This window comes from Sinohyriopsis cumingii, chromosome 4 (assembly GCF_028554795.1).
Source record: "Sinohyriopsis cumingii isolate HCF-2022 chromosome 4, ASM2855479v2, whole genome shotgun sequence".
NCBI lineage: Eukaryota > Metazoa > Mollusca > Bivalvia > Unionida > Unionidae > Sinohyriopsis > Sinohyriopsis cumingii.
In genome coordinates, this window is record NC_142964.1 from 26,252,591 (window position 1) to 26,273,413 (window position 20,823).

Sequence of the window (20,823 nt, forward strand, 5' to 3'; positions counted from 1 at the left end):
TTCAAACCTATGACCTCCAGCATCTAAGACGGACTCTCTAACCACCAGGCCACCGGAGCGGTCTCAGTGAAAATAAAAAAAAATTATGCTATTACAATAAATATATAGCATTTAGATAAATACATTGAACTAATAGGATTTTTGCTGGTTTTGGTGTAGAAGTAATGCAAATACCCTTTCAATTCAAAATTCATAAATCAATTCAGTTACTTATCTTCCATCGCGACTGTGGACATGGTTCCCACTGTTTGGAAACAAACTGTTTCTAATTTCAGTAATGTTAGAAAAATCATTGATTAGTAAGCAAGTTAAAATTATTATGTCAGTCCAAAACCGCTTTTCTTGATGTGGACGAATGCATCGGAAAATTTGATAAAAAATTAGCATGAAAATATTTAATATAAATAAACATGGATAAAAATTATACTGTTTAATTATGAAAGAATAACCGTTTCGCAACATAGGTTCCACTACCCTTGTTTTTTTTTATTCAGACAAGATTGGCCACTCTTGTTTTGTTCAATTTTAGATTAAATACCAAATTATAAAAATGTTACTTTCCATGACATAAAGATAAAATGATTTTCAAATTGTGCATTTTGTTTGTTATGAAAACTGAACATTCTCTAAAACTTGATTTCAAACCTGTAAATTGACAGCTTTTGATATTAAATATATTAATTATATAAAACAAAAATAAAGGAGATGTGGGGGATTCAACTAGGTGAGACAATATGGCATATTTACGCTCAACAACTGGGCGTTTGAAGCCAACGAAACACATACTGTATATCATGCAGATTACACATTTCTTTCCGAACAGATTTTGTATAACTGCTCCTTTGTTTCTTGCTCACTCAGTGCTTTACTTTAAAGAATTAATATTGTTACAATATGAAGAAAGACCCAGTTAACAAAATTTAATGAAACTTACGCTAATTGTAGCTGTTATTTCCATAAGAAAGTTGACAGATTAATTTAAAGATTACATGTACGGAATTTCACTGTAACAGTGAGAACATTACACGTATCAATTAAACGGCATCGTGGTAAAATGAAGAAAAAACCCTGTTATTTCTGTATCAAATAAATAATTTGTACTTTCCCTATTATTTGCATCTTGCTTTTGCAAAAAATTGACAATGTAAAAGTACGATTCCAGGTAATGTTTGCTCCACCTAGTCTTTGTTTACTTATTGTTCCAAATGACCCTTCGCCGCCTCTTCGAAAATTTGCGTTCCCAAGGCAATTTAGAAAGAATAAAAAAAAAGTAAGAAATGAATGGATATTACTGCTTTCATAATATCTGAATAGTTTTTTTCCGTAATTTTTTGTTGGTATAATAATGGAAGAAATACTATAACGCACTGTAGAAATGCGCTTCTAATTAATCACACGTATCGATACGTACGCAGCTACCGTGTAACAGGGAGAACAACGACAATGACACCTAGACTAGAAAACTCAAGAATTTTTTAGTTTTTAGTGATTAGCTCAAACGTGCTCCCGTACGTTAATATGAGAAAAAAATTCTCAATAGAAACACTGTCAGTGGAAATACCTTGTTGGAGAGAGCCTGTGCTTGGATCGTATTTCTAGCTTCAAGTTTTTCAAACGTAACATTTTCTCTTAAATTTTCCATACTAGCCCGTGTTCAAAGGTAGTGTTTAGGTATTAAAAAAAAAACAATTTTATAAGCATATTTAATGTACAATAGTGTGATTTATACATCGAGTAATACAACTAGACAAAGAGTTGTAAGTTAGAAATATCCCCCCCCCCATAAAAACTGGGGCAGGAAATGGCCTTTATTCAAAGCAGTTCTTTCCAAGGTTATAAACTGCCCCAGCACTTGATGTTAGCCGGTATTCATTTAGTGTTCTTTCTTTAACTGTTAATTACTTACACTGATCCGTTGGTAGGGATCTCAAATATGCACTGATTTTGATACCCAAGCCAGTATAAAATCAAGGTTTATGTGTCCAACTTTCGAATTCCTTTATGCATTCTACTTTCGTTTCCGGTGACTAATAGATTCATGCATGTAAAAAGAAATTTGATCAGATTATAAAACGCAGCTTGACCTGACCTTGTATTTTAAAAAAATGCGTTTGTAGTAAATCTTTGTAAATTTTGTTTTCTTGAAAATACCTCATATCATTTGATAAATATTAATAAATGGGTACCTGGGTCAAGGAAATGTTTTTGGAAAATGTAATTTTAAAGGATTTGAATGGGCTGTTATTGTCGACACAAAGGCTCTAAGACCTACCGCCAATGGGGACAAATTACCTGAATAGGGCGTTATCTCTCGTAATAGATTAACTTGGATTTTTGAATTTTTTTTATTTCAACATTAATTTCGACCAAGAGTACGAAAGGCAAACTAAGAGAATGTATTTAATGTTATAAAACGCAAAGTAGGTACGGATATTTAACTTGCCGAAAAATGCAAAATAGATGAAAATGGGTTGGGTGGAGGTATTTTAGCTTGCTTAGAATGCAGAGCGTATGAGGGTATTTACCTTGCCATAACACGCAAATGGGGAGGGGATAACTTGCCATAACACGCAAAGCAGACGAGGGTATTTTGTGTAGCTCGCCATAAACGCAAAACAGATGAATGTATTTAACTTTGATTTAGGCAGAATGTTACAAACAGTGGCGTTAGCTTCAACGTGGATTTATAGGTGGTATTCACTCTTTCTTTCTTTCTCAAGAAAGTAAAAAACATTGAATTGCACATTTTATTTATTGTGCAAGAGTTAGCAAAATGAAGTAAAATCCAAATATTGTATTAGTCTGACCTGGCCATTATTCCATTTGTAAGTCTTTTTCACTGACAAAACTAAGCATTTGTTCTCCCCATCGCTGTGCTGGAAGTTGTACCAGTCACAAGTGTTGCAGGGTATGGTTAACAATTTTTCATGTTAATTATTTTAATCACAGTTATGTAATAAGTTCATGCAAAACTCGGTCAGTTTATTTTGCCAATGTTATTTCAAGGTATCTACCCTCTGCTTTCATTTTGCAATAGGTTTTACACAAACAGCTCTGAAAATATTTTGAAAACTATATGGCCTAGACACTGTAATATTTGTGGGAAATCTTAGTCCAGAGCTTTAACGCTATGCTCCCGATGGTGCCACAACACCTAATACTGTGCATTGAGACTGATGGTGCTATAACACCAACTAGTAGGCATTGAAACTGATGGTGCTATAACACGAAATAATGCGCACTGAGGTTGAATGTGCTATAACACCAAAACGTGCAGTAATACTAATGGTGCTATAACACGGAATATTGTACATTGAGACTGACGGTGTTAAAACACCTAATAATGGGCTTTGAAAGTGATGGTGCTTTAACACCGACTAGTTGACATTGAAAGTGATGGTACTTTAATACCGACTAGTTGACATTGAAAGTGATGGTGCTTTAACACCTAATAGTTGACATTGAAAGTGATGGTGCTTTAACACCTAATAGTGGGCATTGACTGTGATGATGCTTTAACACTTATTAGTGGGCATTGAAAGTGATGGTGCTTTAACACCTAATAGTAGGCATTTAAAGTGATGGTGCTTTAACACCTAATAGTTGACGTTAAAAGTGATGGTAATTTAACACCTAGTAGTGGGCATTGAAAGTGATGGTGCTTTAACAACTAATAGTTGACAATGAAAGTGATGATGCTTTAACTCCTAATAGTAGGCATTGAAAGGGATAGTGCATTCATACCTAATAGTGGGCATTGAAAGTGATGATGCTTTAACACCTAATAGTGGGCATTGAAAGTGACGATGCTGTTACACCTAATAGTTGGCATTGAAAGTGATGGTGCTTTAACACCTAATAGTGGGCATTGAAAGTGATGGTGCTTTAATACCTAATGACGGGCATTGAACGTGATGATGCTTTAACACTTGATTGTGGGTATTGAAAGTGATGATGCTATAACACCTAATAGTGGGCATTGAAAGTGATGGTGCTTTAACACCTAATAATTGTCATTGAAAGTGATGATGCTGTTACACCTAATAGTTGGCATTGAAAGTGATGGTGCTTTACACCTAATAGTAGGCATTGAAAGTGATGGTGCTTTAATACCTAATGACGGGCATTGAAAGTGATGGTGCTTTAACACCTAATTGTGGGTATTGAAAGTGATGATGCTATAACACCCAATAGCGGGCATTAAAAGTGATGATGCTATAACACCAAATAGCAGGCATTAAAAGTGATGATGCAGTAACACCTAATAGCGGGCATTGAAAGTGATGATGCTTTAACACCTGATAGCGGGCATTGAAATTGATGATGCTATAACACCTAATAGTGGGCATTGAAAGTGATGATGCTTTAACACCTAATATGGGGCATTAAAATTGATGATGTTATAACACCTAATAGTGGGCATTGGAACTGATCGTTCTATTACATGAAATAATGCGAACTGATATTGACTGTGCTATAACACCGAAATGTACATTATTAAATTCCAAATAATCCCAAATGTCATGTAGCAAGTTCAAAAGTATAGGATGTTCCGAATGAATTCCAATAACATTGATTATCCTGATCTACCGCCTTTTATGCAATCCATAATGTTGTCTATGCATGAGTTCACAATAATTCTAAAATAATGTGGTAATCCAAAGTCAATGAGCACTTAGCAATTCCAATGAACAATTTAAATAAATAAATCTACTCGAATCACAAAACAACATTAAAGGATTCCAGCAGACTGATATTTAAACATGAATGAATTATTTGTTTATCAATGAATGAATTATTTGTTTATCAAGTCCATATTTATATAGATTTTCACTTGACCTATAACCTAACAGAGTGTGAGGAGTTTGAAAATCTTAGTCTAACTGTATACAAATCTGACCTTGAATTCTTGCTTCAAAAACAAGCTGTTTACAACAGGTGACGATTATCTTAAAGTCCAATCTTCAATCATGGACAAAAGTTAACAACACGATATAGACGCAGATTTCCCTCCAAACAATTCAGCATGACTTTAGCAAATGATCGTCTTGCAGCGTTTTTTTTTTTATCTCTCGACGTGTTCTAAGTTGACGCCTTATAAATATCGCTAACGTTCGTTTAACTCACCTTTGTCTTTTGGAGTGTGACACCAAGAAGAATAGACGCAATCATTTTGCTTCAATTTCAGAAGTTCGTTGACGTCGCCTGAGGATATAAATCGACCCAAACCGTCGTGTTACTATTGTTCTGTCGTAGGAAAGTGCCATATTTCGTGCACTTATAATAATCGGTATAACAAAATAATCCGACACTTCCCCACGTTCCATTTAAGGCGTATTCTTTGTACTGTGCTACAAATTATGAGTTTCCGCACACGTATGCGTCGATTTTCCTTGGCATGATGAGGTAAGATGGGATGGTATAAATTCGTTGGTGGCAAAACATTGAATTTGATCAAACCTTAGTACTGGCGTATGTTTTCCACGTCGATGTTTCTGTCAATATTTCATGATAATCGCTGAGGAATCGAGAATTTTTACAGACCCAAGAATACAGCGGACATATATCGATGCATGTGAGTTGTTCTCCTTTAAATTCGAAAACTCATACAGCAAGTCTGGAGAATTGTTTCATACCCCAAACAAGCCAATTGTGTGGATTCGATGGTTCGATGTACATTACATCAGACTCTTTTACGATGCGTCTAAATTCTGGGTTGGTTTTGAAACGTCCATCTTAGTCGTGTTCTCACATTTCTATCATTTGGTATTCTTAACTTTCTCAATTTGGACGTAGTTGGTATGTTTTTGTACCACTCTTCCATGGTAGACTCTGACAAATGAAATTTTAGGTCCCGTTAAGGATGATAAGTAGGGAATCCATCAAATAAACATCCCTGAAATTCGTAAACAATCTGTGAGTTTTCTTAAACCCAACCATCTGCTAAATGAGATCACACTTTTTTTCTCCAGTTTGTGGCATGTTTTATCCACTTGTCTTGAGTTTCACAAAAGTAATGTAACTAACGACGTTTCTCTGAATTTGGACGACATGAGAATAGGATTGGGGCAGTATGATGCCTAATTTGTTCTTTTGCATGAACCTCTCTCGGTATGCTAATTAACGCGCTTTGGTAAAGGTAGAAGATTCCTTCAGTGGTTCGATACCTCAGTGATTCATAAATAATTGTCGAAATTTTCCACTACAGTTCTGAAATCTCCACATCGGATGGACAATATTTAATATTTTTTCTTGAAAAGAAAAATATATCTCTGGAGAATGGGTTTGGTACCAAGCGTAAAGCTTCTGATGTTTCTGTTCGTATACCATCGGGATCGTGTTTATGAACTTCATCAAATGCGACAGCATAGCATTTTGATTGGATAGTGTGGAAAATAGCCTATAGCTATTTCTGTTACTCAAAACGCTTTAGGAATAAGGCATAACCATATAAGTCATGGAATCTTTAAATTATAATTTTCCTACTTTTATGGTGACTGTTGGAAATTTGCTTCTTTTATCTGAATAATAGTTCAAATGAAATTGTCCGGCATATCCTGAGAATTTGTAGGCAATGAAGATAGCGTATTCATGAAACTTCCCGTGACCATATACCTCCTCCTTGCCCCAAGTATCTTTGGTGGGGTCTAAAATTCACTCAGTAAAATCAGAGATTTGCGTGAACAACGAAATGTCTCTTCACGATCACTCGCATAATGCTGCAGTGATAAAATCAAAGTTCTTAAATGCAGGGGTCATAAGCGCGATGAGCCACATAAAAGTTAGGAATGTGAATTCCGGTCTCTTGAGAACGTTCAAAGTAAAAATTAAATATATAAATACAATTCTTTTCCTTCTCTTGTTCGTCATTCAATAATTTCTCTAATTCGTTTTCAGATCTTTGAATATTACAGTGATGATCGAACTCGACGAGCTGGTCACAACCACTACATCGTTCTTTCCCGCACAAACCATAAACTATTGTTATTGGTGCGAACGTGCCTTCCACAGGTGGGATACACTGCCAAAACAAAAATCGCTAGCAATTTCCTGTTGTTGAAATGGTTTCATGCGATGTAGCTCGTCTATACTGGATTGATGACTGTTCATTTGCAAGTGGAGCATTGAACCCTTTATTGTGCTTCAGAAATGCAAGGTCTGGAGGTTAAACGGGTACGAAATCTCTCTCCGCAATGAATATAGTGCTCCGGATGTTTTTTTCTTTAGCCACGTTCCAACGTAATAGGAGGGGACAGTATGTGTTGAAGCGTTTGCATTTCAGGATCTCCACATATGGTCTCTTCAGAAATGCAGAAGTTCTGCTTCTCTTTTCTGTTTGGTTCTGTCCGATTTTATAAATTCTCTCTCTAAGGTTTTCATTCCGGTGTATCCTGCATCTCTGTCTTAAGTCGAGTCAGTAATATAGCACGGGCAAAACACATCCGATCTTAATGGTTCTTAATCTATACGACACTTCGTTTGGTACTATAAAATTGATCTACTAATTAAATTTGCTGTCGTCTGCCGCTGCTACAATGAGTTACAAATGCATCATGTGAAAAGTAGCTGTTATCACTGTCAAAAAAATTGTCCTACAGAGAATTGCACGAAAGAGAATAATGAGAACAAGGAGAAGAGAAGGATTGTTCAGAAGCAGAAGAACCCATTCAAGTGAAGAAATTCAAACGGCAAGAAAATTAGACCGGCAGCAGAAGAAGAACCCATGCTAGTGAAGAAATTCAAACGGCAAGAACATTAGACCGGGCAGCAGAAGAAGAGCCCATGCTAGTGAAGAAATTCAAACGGCAAGAAAATTAGACCCGGCAGCAGAAGAAGAACCCATGCTAGTGAAGAAATTCAAACGGCAAGAAAATTAGACCCAGCAGCAGAAGAAGAACCCATACTAGTGAAGAAATTCTGGAAAGAAAGACAGCATAGGAGAGGAATGGACTTTTGTGATGTGTTTTAATATTTGATTTTCATTCTTATTCACCAGAGGATATTAAAAATACTTAAATGTATCATCTTTTTTTATTCCTTTTTAGCATGAACAAAACGACACACGTCTTACAACGGAGGGAGTTTATTTCCTTTGATTTGGCAAGCGTTTAAGTAGTATCTCTTTTAAAAGCGATCCAGGTGGAAATAGCCGTTGCGTTTTGCAGTACAGTTTCGGCTTCACAACATCACCTGTACATGCCTTACATCCTTTCCACGTCCAAGTTGTTGTAGTGGTAGTGATAATTGCCGTTGTCGCCCATCGTGAGGTAGAGTTAAACAGATTAAAATTGTTCTTAACAAGAGAAAACACTTCATTGTTTTGCCGTTTATACACGCATATAGAAAATATTATTTTCTGTATGTCAATCGCACAAAACATAAAAAATAATCTAGTTCAAAATAACGTGAAAAGTCTTAACTATTGCAATACAGAATAGTACGTATCATTTCTTTTTACGTGATTGGAATCATTCTTTTCTTCACAGTCACAGGCACTCCATGTGTGAAGCAAAACTAGTTTTTTTTCCGTTTTCGAAAAACAGAAACAGAAAATGGGACCTTACAATAAATCTTTAGCTCAACGCCAAATTCTGACTTAGTGTGATAACGTGGCAAATCTAACTACGGCCTCTCTTCACATTTCACTCGGAGTCAGTGTTATGCACATCTGCATTATTTATATTTTTTATAACAATGATGTCCATAAGGGTCATTTAGTTAATTATAGTTTTAATACTAATATTGCAATATCGTAGTTTGCAGTTTTATAGAGGAGTCATGTATTGTGCGTATTACGATTTCATTCAGAAAATTCCTGAGGTCGATATATTAAAACAGTTCAAGTAAACATCACGTGATCTAACATGGACATTAGCACTGGTATAAAGGTCAGACTGATCAAGCTCTTGATTGGCTAGAACAGGAACAGCCGATTTTTTTACATTTCAATCAATATTTCGAAATATAAAAATTATTCAAAGGTTTTGTATTTCATTCTAGCTATTGTGTGTTAGTTAACAGTATATTGGTTTATAATGCGGAATTAATTATTCTTGATGTTCCTACTGGTGGAAGAAATAGTGAGGGGATGGATTCATTTATTTAATATAGTCATTCGTTGGAATCGCAGAGCTATAATACTTATTTTAAGGACGCTTGGATTTGTAGCTAACCTGGATTTACCGTGAACTCATTTAAAGGACATTTAGATTCAAACAGTGATTCCTATAAAGTGTTAGTACATCTGGACGTTACAGTCATCATTTGGAATACCTTTGGAACATATTCGGATTACTTGGAACTATTGGAATTGATAGAACGTTTAGGGATGTTTAGAAATTCATTAATAACTGTGGGATGGGTTGGTTTTGATTCTTTCACTACTTATTTTAGGAAAATAAGTTAATGTTTTAAATTATGCAAATATTGTTTGTTATCGCTCTTTCTTGTTACGTAGTTTAAGCCTATGGATCGTAACAGTAAGACACACACACACACACACACGCATACGCACACGAATTAGAAACGAAATCAGCTGGTGTTTGGTACGGACAGTTGCATGTGCTACAAAAACATGGTAAAAGGTTGTATTTATAAGAGAAGTACTAAATCTGCCTTATAAAGCATCGGCATGCAATACGATTGCTGCCATTTTCAGCAAGGTATAATGGGTAACCCTTTTAGGAGGATATTCAGACTAGGGAGTTGAGATTAAAAAGAGTATTACAAATTCTATTCCCTGCTTGGCTCGAATGTTCCATTAGAATATCGAGATGACCTATCAGGAATCAAGAATATTTATGTATCCAAGGGTGCAACAAACACTTTAGTATATTTGATGTTTTGTTGGTGTTTTTTTCTTTTCCTCCTTTAGATTCGTCAACATCATACACCTTGCATATTACGTTGGTACGTCCCCCAAACAAGACGTCGCGAAGATAGAACGCTCGATTTCTTCCACATTGTTATTTTGGACGACTATTATGTAATCTATATTTTGTGTTTGGATTTTGTTCATGATTATCGATTTTAATGGCCGTTTTACAAACAACATATTACATACCTAATTTTTGTCTATGATCGTAGATTACATTTTAAGATAAATATTATTTATACGTGAACACGGATCAGAGTTCAGTACATTGCTTTCCCCTTGGAAATTCCTGGTTCATTTGATGTTTGCCATGTTCTTTACTAAAATTTAAGTAAAAGACCTCACCCTGTTTTCAACGTAGAATATTCTTGAAATGAACTCATTAATCTCATCCTGGTCCTCTTATTGTGTCTTAGGATTTTGTATTAAAGTTGTTTACATCAGAATAATTTATTTATATCTTAACATCAGGAGTGCAATCAATCTTTTAATTGTGTTCCGTTACAATTTGATAGGATTTATTTAAATTATTCATGTTAATTACAAAGTGCTCATTGATACTGAAGGACTAAATTACTTGTTTGGTATTATTATGAGTATATTCAAAGACATTCTGGATTATATCATTGTGATATATCAAGATTGTTAGCAAATAAAACTATTCTAAGCTATCGGTATATCAGCGCTTTTAAGATTGGAATTCATTCGGAACACCACTGGAATTAATTCGGAATACTCTTTACGTTTGGACTTGTGATAGATCTTTTCGGTCTATTAGGGATTTAATTCGCAATACTGTTAGTTCTTTTTAAATGTTCACCTTGTATTTCAAGGAAAAAAAATATTTCTTGAATTTTAGTAAACCTCTTTTCTGTTACATAGATTAAACCATAGAGTAATCATTTAATAAAAAGTAGAAACAATGTATCGTTTGGATGTTTGATTAAATTTTAAAAAATGCAACTTTATTCCAAATTGGAAATAACTTTAATTATGACATATTCTGAAAATGTTTTGACAAAAATATGCAAATGCACATTTGTGGAACTCCTCAGCAATAAAGCTGAACAGACGACAAATTATTAGGGGAATTCGGTGTGGTTATTTTCTGTAATTAGGTGTATACATGCCTGTCTAGCTGTGTGTTCCATTCTTAAATTGCATTTCTATATGTTTTCACGACTTTGTGTTTCGATATATACAACTAAAAATTGAAACAAATTGTATTTTGGGCAATCAAGTTCTCTGCCAATGAGACATTTATTTTTTAAATAATTTTGAATTACTTTCACAACCTAATGATTACATAGTAGCACATTTGTAAGATTACAGCAGGGAAACTAAAAGTAACTTGCAAAAATAACTCAAGACTGTCGACGCAAGAAGTTTATGAAAAAGCAAAAGAGAAAATGATGTCATGCACGATATTGCCTCCAACAAAATCTGTAGTGGTTCTCTCTCTCTCTCTCTCTCTCTCTCTCTCTCTCTCACACACACACACACACACACACACACAACAACAACAACAACAACAACAACAATTGCAATAAAAAAAAATCACACTGAATATATTACTTTTGGTTTCTGGCAAAGTAAACAAACTTTCCGCTGTTGTATTTATATAATAAGGTTATCTCTCCAATCTCATGATCGCTCTATACAAATAGAATCGGAATTTCCATAGAACTTTGGAAGTTCTAAAAGTCCACTCCAAACACAGAATCATAGCACGGAATTTAGTTTTCCCCAGTTCTAATAAACATAAACAGTACAAAAAGAAAGAGTGAAAACAACAAGCTTTAAAAATACAATACTTTATTTCCCTGGAAACATTCTGTAAAAATGACAAATTATGAACTTACGACTTTATAGAATCATCCGAAAATAATCCAAAAATAATCAGAAATAATCCGAGAATAAAATTTTAGTAGTCCTAATAACTAAATGTTCTACTGATTTCACGTTCGAATCTCGACGAAGAATCCAAGATGGAAAACGATGCCGTATGCTGCAATCTGTAGTGTTGAAATCTACAGTTCCTTGTAGAAGTAAGAATTATCACTCCGGTTTCTGATAGCTGAACAAATATTTATGAAAAAACTGTTCTTGTTCCACAATATTACATGAGCACACGTATTTTCAAGAAAAATAACAGAATTAATCCTTTTGAATCCACGTAATTTGAAATAATTCCAAACCAAATAATTTGAAATAACTCCAAACAACACAAAATACAACGAACACTTTAACGGCCCTACTTCTACTGAGATTAATTCTCCAAAACATGGGTTATATGGGCTTTCTAAAAAATAAACAAGGGTCGCGTGATCATCTTCTGGTAGTTTGTAGAAGCAAATACTTGTTACAGATCATGTTTACCCAGTGTGACCCTGACGAAAACCAATCATTTTTACTCTAAGAAAACAAATATTGTTTATATCTTAAAAACAATGTCCCATCATGACCTTGGAAACTACCAATCATTTTAAAATTAAAAAAACCTGTTTACGAAGGTTGCTACAAATTCTGAAACAAGGTCAGGATTTAGTTTGACACCTGGTGTTTATAAAATAACGGTCAAGGTAAAACTATTTTCTAAAAAATGTATCATCTCTAGTGAATAAATTTACATTGTAATAAAAAATAATTTTTAAAAAAAACTGACAAACAATTAAATTGAAATAAATATGTATTAAATCTGATACAATACCATGTTCAAATTCCAAAGGGTTCAATAGTAGCCTGTCAGATAAATTTCCATAGTCTCCATGTAGTGATCGAAACGCCAATGTTAAATTTCTTTAGGTCCTTACGGTACATCAACAAATTCAAACCTCCTCTAATTTTTCCCATAAGGTACACCACCCCTAACTAAATTCTTCACATTTTCTCCATTTCCCTAATATTTTTGACACAATATTCACACAAGTTACTAAAAGTTTAAATCAGAACTAATGGTGCAGCAGGGATTAAATCCTTGATTGTAAATTCCCAATCACCATTCTCGGTGGAAATATAATCGAATCAAGCCTGAACTATCGCTGAACTAACGCGTAACTTGAGGCAGAAGCAAGCAACAGTGAATCTGGCCTTGTTTTTTTTTTTTTTTAAAGAACTTAAGACTAACTGGAGATATGATACCTAACTATTTCTAATAGTGGGACGGGTAATAAATCCTGGATGCATGGCTCCCCAATCCTTGTTTCTTACAGGACAAATCCTGGATAAATACCCAATCTTATTCACGAGCCGATGCAGGCTGGGAATCGAGCCTTGGATGTACAATCTTAAACATTGCGGAACTAGTTTAAAGCTCAATACACCCACATCCGCTTTCCAACCATGGCTAAGTAGGAAGTGATTTCTACCTAGGAGGGCTGACACTGGGATGAAATCCAGTAATGAATATCCCTACTCCCTACCCATAACAAGACTAAAGCATAAATAGTGACCAAAATGGCCCCAGCAGCAGAGAGGGTGAACAGACCTTTTTGCTGAAACGTAATTTTTAAAAAATAAAGCTTCCTACGAAAACGAAAAAAATATGGTCACTAACGCCAAACCAAAGCCTCTAACTTTAACGAGAGTTTCTCTGATTGGAATAGTTGTTTTTGTTACTTTATCGTTGTCGTTAGTGTTTTTCTAAATTTGTATGTGTGTTTTCGTTTGCCCACCGGACGTTTCATTGAGGTCGCACCCTCTTTGCTGCTATAATTAAATCATTATTATATCAATAATGGCGCCAGCTACGGAATCCTATACAGCTAGATTAGCTAGAGAATGATTAGAAGCAATCAATAAGTTTTTGCCTGTTCGTGATTCTTTTAGACAAAAACTTCAAGAAAGTCAAGAATCACAAGTTCAATTCACAGAAGGTGCAGAAAAGTTATTTAAATCTATTACAAATGTCACTGAAAGAACTGCAGAAGCTACCGAGGCTCACATTCCAGAAGTAAAACAAACTGCTGAGCAAACTGGAAAGATAGCAAGAAGAACTAAACTAACAAAAAAGATTTAAAGAGATCTTCCAAATGAAATAGCTGCTGCTCAACCTCTCCCCGACCCCCATGGAGGAAGAAATACTTGAAGGTATTGGCAAAGTTCGTAATGAAATAGCCGACGTAAAAACAAATTTTAAAGAATGTGGTATTGAAGAACTTAAAGACGTTGAAGAGGAAGATTTTTCTCGTTTTGCATTTGATAGTCGTTTTCAAAAGTCTGAAATTTTAAAATCTAAGTTAAAATAAATAACGATAGTTATTTTCAGTGGTTAAAGCGTGTGTATTATAACAAACCCCAGGTTAGAAGTAATGATGAAGTATATAATAAATACATTGACGACATAAATAAGTTTAATTCGGAGTTACAATTTCAACAACAGCAACCACAACCGTCTGAGCAAGAAGAAGAACAAGATCCAGAACTAACTGAAATTAGGAATAGATTTTCATCTAAAGGTATTAAGAAAATTGCAAATTGGAAAATTAGTAAGTACTGTTGCTAAATCAAAATTAACAGACTTTATAAATACGGAACATAATGATAATTATGTAGAAGGTACAAGAGATTTGGTTAAGGATTTATATTCTGTATATGGTAATAACATTCCCAGTGATTATGACCAGAGTTTTATTAATTTTAAACGTGATGTAGAAGATTTTAAAAGACAAGGAGAGGAACGAGGAGAGAAAGCAAAAAGGAGCCGAGATAAACCAGAAGCACAAGCAAGACTTTATAATCCTCCAGAAAAACGGAAAAAGGATTATGGCGATTACACACCTCCTAGCGCCACAGGAAGTAGTTTTTACTCGACCACGCCACAGGAAGTGGTTTTTACTCGACCACGCCAGGAGGAAGTGGTATAGGAACTTGTCCTGACAGTGTTCTTGCCGATGTTGACCGATTAGAAATACTGATCGGAGGAAAACGCGCAGGAAATAATTCTCCAGAAATTACTAATGAAATATCTGATATTTGTCGAAGATTATTTACAGGCGGTGTTATGGATCGTAACATTTATCATTCTCTTAATGAAATTGCTGATGAGTATTACAGCGACTGAAATAATTAATTAATCAGCATGTAATTTAAAAATGATTATACACACTGCTCAACGGGGGACTGTAGTAGTTAGGGTAGTAAATTCACGATTGCCAAATTACAAAGCAATTTACGGAGAGGGACTTGGTGATGTTGCTATGGGTTTATTCAGAAAGATGGCTCCAAAAGTAATACCGATTGCAAAACAATTAGGTATGAAGGCTATTGATGCTGTTCGTGATAAAGGTATTCGTGCTGTTGGTAATGTTGCTAGCAATGCTTTTTCAGCAATTAAAGAACGATTAGCTCGATCTGTAAATCAGTAAAATAATAAATCAAGCTGCAAATAAAAGCTAGCAGAATTGACTGTTAATTAAGTTGTTCCTACAAGTTGACTCCGGTAAATACAAGTTTTATTTCAGGAAGTGGTTTTCGTATTAGACGAAGATAGTTATAATAAGATGTTTAAGGTTATATCCGTCACAGCGTTCGATATGGGCGCACCAGTCCTCAAAGATGAATCTATTTGTGATTATCAGTATTATTCTAACGATGCACGTGTACCAAATCAGCGTGGTCGAATCGAATTACAAGTTCAAGATACAAACATATATTTCTTACCTGCTGAATCGTTTATTATTCGTAGATGGAGAAATTATTTTTAAAAAAACAGATGATATGTTATATGTTACTGTGTTTAACATTTGTTTTGTTAATAATGATAGTATGGCGTTGTTTGATAGCGCTACATACATGATCGATGGAATAAATATTAAAACTATTCTTAAAGACGCTGATGTTGCTACAACGATACTAAATTTAGCTAGATATTCAGATGATTATACAAGATCAGCTGGACCATCAATGATGTTCGTCAAAGATAACACTGATCATCTTATATACATTAAGTAAGTTTAAGTTTATGTAAGAAACGCTGCGGGAGATAATATTACACCAGCAAGTGTATCAACCAATGCAACTTAGAATTTGCTGCACGTAGATCAATGTTAAAAGGTGATCTTAGAAGATTTTAATGTGCAATTCCACTGTCTCATAACTTTGGATTTTGTAGAAATGTATGAAACGTTATATTTGGAACGAAACATACAGTTGTACTTGTAAGAAAAGCTAATGATGATGATGCACTTTGGCGCCCTATCGGCGATGCTAGTAAAGTAAAAATATTGACAAAACATTCACTGTGGATGCCAGTAATGACTCCTTCAATTGCTGAAGAACTAAGATTACTTTCTTTTATGGATTCAGGTGGTAAATCATTGTTATCATGGTTGACAGTAACCACAGATAGCGTTCAAAGTAATGTTGTTGGGGTATTTACATGGCATATTGCATCACAACAAGGTTCAAAGTAATGTTGTTGGGGTATTTACATGGCATATTGCATCACAACAAGGTTCAAAGTAATGTTGTTGGGGTAGTTACAAGGCATATGTTGTTGGGGTAGTTACAAGACATATGTCATCACAAGAAGGTTCAAATTAATGTTGTTGGGGTAGTTACAAGGCATATTGCATCACAACAAGGTTCAAAGTAATGTTGTTGGGGTATTTACATGGCATATTGCATCACAACAAGGAGTTTCTGCGCCAAGATATTGTTCGATTAAATTCACAAACACATAGTCATATGATATTTGACGACCTTAAAGTTAATGAAGTTTCCTTAAGGATAAATGGACATCAAGAACCAGCTGAGGATATATTGTTGAATTTTGAGCAACATCATATAGCACGTGCATATCATCGTTTAATGACATTTATGGGACATGATCAAAATATAAATACTGGTTCACAAATATCACAGTTAGATTTTAGAACTTTGTATCCAATCTATTACTTTCCACTGGAAGATTTTGATTTATCTAGACAATCTGTTGTTGATATGCATTTTCGAACTCGTGTAAATTTAGGCGCTGGTGTTAATTATATAGCAATTGCTGTTATACTCAGCGACAAAACAATATTACCTGAAGGTGTTGGTGGATAAATGAGAGTTATTGATGCTCCAGTAGAAAATATGTCATTAAATCACTCACGATATTTATAAATGTCATACCATTATGTTAGTGTCAGTCTGACCCCTGGTCAGATTAAAAAGCTTCAATAAAGTTCAGCAAATAATTACGGAATAAAAATATCACTAAAAAAGGATTAGATCACATGTGGTCAAAATAAAATACCATTGTCAGAAAGTCAACTCAGACATGTCAATAACAATCAAACACATTCGTTAAACTCAATCTTTCTGCTGGTGCGGTTAAAGACAATTATAACAGGTGGTATATTTCCACTTTTTGCAGCTTTACCGGCGTTAATAGCCGCAGAATCTCCAACCACTGCAAAACCAGCTGCACTTGGTGTTTTAAGTGGTGCTGATGGATATCATGGTAAAAAGCCAACTGAAAAAATAACAGGAGGGAGAGTAAAAAAGGGGAAGGGGTCTACGATTTCCAGGAACCCCCTATCGATATGGAAAAGGTTTGAAACTTCCAGAAACAAATCGTTAATCCGTTCTATGCCAGATTTTGATTTATTTAATGCTGCTAAAACTAAATATAAAAATTTCAGATGTGTTTTTATGCGTGATCGATTACCAAAACAACAAACAATACCGAATCAGGAATGATTAATCTTGATAATACTTCAGGTCCTGGTACTCATTGGGTTGCATATGCATTTGATCCACGCCGTTCAATTTATTTTGATTCAAATGGGCTTCCTCCACCTGTAGAGTTTTTAAAATACGGCAAGAATATTCCATTTTTGGTATTCATCATTGCCAACACAAACACTAACTGATCCGCCAATATGTGGTCGTGAAGTAATTAATGTATTAAATGCTATATCTTCATCAACATTACCACCTGATAAAGTCATGCACGAGTATGCAAGTGACCGTCAGTCGTTTTCAATAGATCTTAAGGTATAGTGGCTGATATTTATGGAAGATCTTCTATCAAAGACAAGAAGAAAAAAAAAGATAATATTGATTTGTCAAATTATGCGACTAAAGATTAACTTGCCGATATTATGAACCTCTCTGGTTGACCGAGATGAAGTTATTTTTTAAGGATAAATACGTTGTTTTAAAGACGAGTAATATCAAATGGAATGATATAATTTGTAGAGTTTTCAGTGCTACTACGGATAATATTCCAGTATTTACCAATGACGGAAAAATCGAGGACTCAAGTATATTGATCGTAACTATTAGTAATGAAATTGCAAAACGTTGTGCTAATCGTTTGCGATCAACCGGTGATATAATAACAGGTGAACTCAGCATGAATGGAAATAAAAGTTGTTTTAAGAGATCCGACATTTGATGAAGATGCCGCAACAACAAAAATATATGTAGGCAATAACTATAATACAGTAGATACTAAATTAACCACGTTGCAAGCTGAGTATGACGTTCATGTAAATATGTTTACAAATATTCGTAGAAAGTTTAGAAAAATTAATGAAATCGCAGAGAAATTCTTTGGAAGTCCGTTGACTACTGACGTAAAACTCGTTGAAATTAACACAAAACTCAACGATATTAAAATAGATGTCAGACAATGAAACGATTAATAAACTATCGGTGTTATCTAGAATCCTAAATCATTTTCAGAGTTAATTACGATAGTGCAGAGTAATATCGATGATATTAGAAGAAGACTAGAAGATGTTATAAGTGGAATTCCTGATATCGTTAAAAAAATTAATCTGATTAAAATTCCCCACAAGCAGATTATGAACGTGGTATATACAGTAGCATCTGACGAAGCATTATGGTCACCACTCAATAAAACCATTAAACATCGCGCTGAGGTTACCGATATATTCAGAATTTCATACTCGAAGTTAAAACATTTACAATATCTATCACAATTTCACGGCGTCATCCGCTGACTCTGTCAAGTGGATCTCCTGGATCTATGTTAGTGACGAGGAAATTATTACTATGGAACCCGAAGAAAAAACAACTCGGCTTGATTTATTATTGGTGTCTTGAATTAGTAGTAAATTCCCACCTAATTAAAATATAATGAGTATTCCGATCAACATTCAGCGTTTTAGATACAATCAAGCACATGAATGGCAAACAAAACTAAAAATATCGTTGACGAATATACAGTAGAAGTAAACAAATATCGCAGACGTGTAGTTGTCGTTGACATAATTGTTTATTCAGCTTCTGCTGTTATTGCTGGAACCGGCGTATAATTTATTAAGAATAACACCATCGGTAGTGATGGCACCAGCAGTTGTAACAATTTGTGGTTCAGCTGTGACAACAACTGCCGGTATTCTTAATATCAATACAAAAGAAATGCATGTGCACAAACACAAACACAAAATTGCATGATTATATGATTATATAATAAAATCATATACAGCTACGTTAGCATACTCCAAATTATCCTCGTTATCATTAACAAATATTAGTGGTGGAAAAATATCAGATTTTGAGTTCACGGAGATAATTAAAATCTACAAAGAAGCAATGACTGTGATATAATCCACACCTGATTTGGAAAATAGGGATTTAAATAATGTCAAATCCGAACGAATTACTTCAACAAATTCTAAAGAACACAGATCCAACAAAAACAACAATGGTATCAGTAAGCTCAACTAATCCTGAATTTATTGTTAATATTCCACTGCAATTCCAGCAAAAGAAATAGCGCTAGCACAATTACGAATATATCATAGCTGGCCAAATATTAGAACAAAATCATTCGGTGGATTACCAGCAAATAATTCGCTTGTATCTGCAAATAAAAATAAAGATGATGGTACTCCCGAACCGGAAGAGAATCCAAAATGGCTATAACATTTCATGAACCAACTTTATCATCCGCAACTGAAATATATTCTCCATATTGCGTTGTAGATATTTATCAATCATCAATTAGATCTGTTTTAGGTTGGCCTACAATAACGCCAGAGTATAATGGACTGCGGGAACCTCAACGAGATAATTTCTCTATTAACGAAAAGAAATTTATAACAATTCAAGAATATCGAGATGCGTGGCCATGGAATCCTGATTTTCATACCCCTCCTACTCTGCATAGTTTTGGCATAAAAACCAGAATAGTTACTGTTTATAAAGAAAATTTCAAATCAATAACTAGAACAATTAAAGATGAATCTATGATTATATCTGCGCAATTAGACGAGTTATTTAAAAATTATATTCTGGAATATCCTAATGACGATCCGAAAAAGAAAATCATTGAAACAAAAAAAAAACATTTAAATCAAATTGCATCAGACCTTGATTATGCTAATCAGGCTCTTATTGAGTATATAAGTGATAAAAATATATTATAACTATATTATACATTACAGCTATTTACTGATCATTATGAAATAACTAAAGCAGATTTACCAAATTTTATATTACCATGACTTGAAACCGATGAACTAAAAAGAAGACTTAACGATATTATCAACGAAAACTTTCCTAAAATACTTGAGTCATGGAAAAAAAATAACCCCACCTGCAGATATTCTCAGACATAACAATGATCTGTACGGTGGCGGCAGACATATTTCACCAGGAATTGTAAATATGACTTCAACGATTGATAGTACCTATCAAATGGATCTTGAAAAATGAAACAATACTCAGCAAGGATATACTTTGTATACATTTACACCGAAAGTACCACCAGGATATTTAATCGCACAAGAGCCTATTAATCTGGTTTATCGACGATGTCATAATAATTTATTGTCAAGAATACCTTTCAAACATAACAACCAATCCGGAAACTGACTTAAGAAATGAAAATTTGAATATAAATTTATATGTAAGATCTTCACGTTTTATGATCATGTAGAGTGTTTTACAATTAATTATTTAATCAAGAGGTATCATATAGTAGCAAC